Genomic DNA, 3,968 nt, shown 5'->3' on the forward strand with positions numbered 1-3,968 from the left:
TAAAACTAAAAGTATAATACCCACTAAATAGAGTTGTAGAGAGCTCTAATATATGCTGTATGACAGTGATGGTGAAACTTTTAGACACAAATGCTCAAACTGTACCCCCAAAACTCACTGGTCTATCGCAAAGTGCCAACACTGTAATTAAACCTGAATACTGAAGTCAAGTTTAGAAAAAACTACTCTACATTAACATCTTTTGTCTTAAAAGAAAATACAAAATAACACATGTGCTATAGGCTCTCCACCACTTGCATATGATATATGTGTATATATAATTAATTTTATAAATATATATACGGTGTCATACCTAGTACATATATTGTTAACAAGTAGTGGCAAGTTACTGAAAAGCCTAAAATGTTAATTTTATACCTGAGTCTCCATTTGATACTGAAATTTTATCCTCTAAATTTTAACACCTGAGAATATTCTTCTTTTGGAAAAGGACTGGTTCCATTTAACATTTTTATAAAAGAAAATGAAGACTCTCATTCTAAAAGTTCTGAAAAAATTCAGACAAATTCATCTCTTCCTAATATTTTGGATAATCTGGAAGCAGAGACAATGAACACATCGCTTACAAGACCCTCCTCACTTTCACAGTTAAGGAGGAAATTACATTTCATGGAGAAAGTCAAAGGGAATTATTCTCTATTATCAAATGGAGACTCATAAAATAACATTACATATTCATTAAGCAGCTGGGTTTCTAGGGGACATGAACACATGCCTGGATTATTTTGTAAGATGATTTCTTTGAAAAAGTAATAGATCTTAAGTCAAATTTTAAAAAATACAGTAGTGTCAACATAATGGCTCCAGTTCTTCTAGAAGTTGGCATGAAATATTAGGAGTTCTCCAGTCCACTAAGATTTTGAACATATGGTAGAAAATTGATGGTTAGTGGAATTTCTTTTTTTTCATTTAAAAAGAAAAAAGAAAGGACATAAAAAACAAAGCAGTAAAAGGGTACAAGTAATATAGAATTTCAAGAAAAAAAATATACAGTAAAAAATCAGTAGTTAATAGGCTACATATTGTCTTCCTAGAAACAGTTGTCCAAATTATAAAATTAAAACATATAAAGTGGACATTCATACAGTGATAGTGGAGTCAGTTCCATTCAATGATCCAACAAAAGCTCAGTAATATGGTTTTCCATCCTACACACTCAAACACACCTGCGGTTATATCCCTTAGTTCACCTTCCTTTGGAAGTTTACCTAACAGGATTTTCATGTTAAAAAAAGAGCTAAATATACCCAGAATTCTTCCTGATGCTTTTTCCTTTATGTCTCTACTGCAAACCCTACTACCATATGTAATTCTACAAACCTCCAGTGCTTTCTTAGCCTCTCTACCATGGTATCTGGGCTTTTTTTTTTTTTTTTTTTTTTTTTTTTTTTTTTTTTTTTTTTTAGTGTCAGACACTTGCTCACTAAGTCCGCTAAAGAACTCTCATTCATTCTTCCTGTCGCATCTTCATTGTCTTATAAAAATACTCTACAAGCCCTGAATATCCTAGTTCTGCAATTTTTGAAATAACGTGCATCCTCCTTTTCTAACTTTTGAAATCCTTGGAGTTTGTTGCATCACCTTATTTCTTCATGACTTAGGACAACTTTTCATGAATGGTACTCAATAAATGCATTGTTTAAATGACCACGTAAAGTGCCTATTTCTTTGCAATTAGGATAATTAGTGTAGAAAGGGATCTGTACCAAATCAAGCACAAAAAGAGACTTTGAATGAGATGACACTGAGGAAGGCAGAACCACAACCCAAGTGAGACCAAAGTGAGAGCAGTTTAAAACTTTGAAATGCAAGGAGAAAAAAGTAAATCTTCAAACTGAAAATTTTTTCTCAAAATAGTGGGGTTTCATGAATAAATAGAAATCGAGGTTATTCAGTCAAGAACCTGTGCTCCAGAATGGAAGAAAGCATAAACTGGGCAAGCTGTGTGCACAGAACACTGAGTATTCTCAGAGTAACTGTGTATGGAGCATGCTCTTATCAAACTGCAATGATGCACTCATCAACCATGTAGAGTATTCATGTGTATCAAATCATTATTAATTATTGTTTAACAGCCTATTCTACTGCATTTAGTTGTGCTTAAAGAGACCAGAGAAAAAGAAAAAAACAAGTATCTGGAAAAAAAGCCAGACAGAAGATTAAGAGGGCATTAGTGAAATAAAGATCCTACATTTGAGAAAGACTATTAAAATTAAATCAGTGCAAGTATAAATAGTCTTATTTGCATGAGTGGTAATACAGTTAATCTACAGGAGCTGAGAGCTCAAGACAGCAAACCATGGTTGATTCTGGCTAGCTAAAATTACAGCATATAGACACATCCAAAAAAAACCAAAGAAATAAGAAACATGTAATTAATCTTTATGCTCTCAGCAATGATCATTTTTAAAATGTAGTTTGAGAAGTACCTAAATATTTGATTTCAAAGGTATCTGGTATCTAATTGAAATAATTGCTCCTTTTAAGTTGAAATGCATCAATTGTATCAATCCTGGACTTTTAATGCAATGCAGTATAATAAATATGCAATGGCACATCTCAGACCGTACAATCACACTCTTCCCAGCTGAGTTCAAGGGTACTGGTGCAAGGAGAACAAGGAGCAGCTTTCAAAGCTGCGAGTACAGATATTGTATGACATTGGCACAATACTGTAGTAATTTTCACAACCCGCAGGGCCTGGAGTTCCCAGAAATTCCTTTCTTGCCCCTACTCTAGTTCCACCATCATGACCTGACACAAATGAGCCTGAAGGCCGTGCTTTTGGAATTTTCTATTTTTCCCTCCACCGCTGCCTTCCTGATGGTTTTGTTTTAGTGCCTCTGACTGTGGTTTGTTTCATTTCATTTTTATTCCTTAACCTTACTGTATCTTCCGTTCACATTTCTCAAGGAGAAGAGACTGAAGTTCAGTATCTGGCAGTTACATGTAACACAGATGCCTGCTTTGGAGTGGAGATCTCTTATTGGCCCATTTTTCTGCTGTCTGTGTTTAGGTCCAAATCTCTGTGATCAGAGTATGGATCCATGTGGTACAAATGAAAAAGAATACTTTTTTTACCCCTTAAAAGAATGTTTTACACATGTCAGGATCTCAGAAAACCTCATCTTGTTCATATGTAAGGAATATTCTATGAAATTTCAGAAATTACAGTAACCTAGAATTTTAGGATTCTAGAATGATGAGTCTTTTACCTAAATTCATATCCTAACCCAATGAAAGGATGACAGTTTGAAGTAGGGTATCTGTGGTATTATTTATTCCCTCCCTCAGTATTATGCATTTAATGAATATTGAGTGCTATCTTTTGTGTGATAATACCATAATACAATAGATACACATTTTCCTGTATGCGGAAAATTTGCAGTTCAAAGGAGGAGAAAGCCCTTACTACAAAGATGCAACAAATAATTTCACTTTTTTATAATGCTGCCTTTAACCATATCTAAACCATTTTCTTTGTATCCTTACAGTATCTTCCTCTGGTTCCGGGGGTTTAATGGCATAAATTCTGAAATGTAGGAACAAATCTTCAACTTATGCACTTGATCCCATCCCTCAACCATGACTCAAGGTCACTGCTCTTGCAAGCTTCTATCTACTTTTCTATTTCATCCATTTCTCCCATTAAGATTGCTTATTCTCATTAAATAATGAAAGATGTTATAATTGTTGTCATTTTAAGAAACAAGTCTATATTCCATATCCCTTCTAGTGACTGCCCAACATTTATGATCCAATGTACAGCAAAACTCCTCCAAAGGACTGAATATCAGTCTTCTATTTTTCTCAGTTTTTCTTGCTGTCCCAAGATTTTTACTTTATTACTTCACTGCAACAGTGCTTGAAGGGGTCATTAAAGGTATTCAAATTGTCAATGGATAGGGTCAGTTCCAATTTTTCTCTCATTTGCATTATCACTAATT

Source organism: Cavia porcellus, unplaced genomic scaffold (genome assembly GCF_034190915.1).
Source record: "Cavia porcellus strain 051 isolate PalLab524CR breed Dunkin Hartley unplaced genomic scaffold, mCavPor4.1 scaffold_8, whole genome shotgun sequence".
Taxonomy (NCBI): Eukaryota; Metazoa; Chordata; class Mammalia; order Rodentia; family Caviidae; genus Cavia; species Cavia porcellus.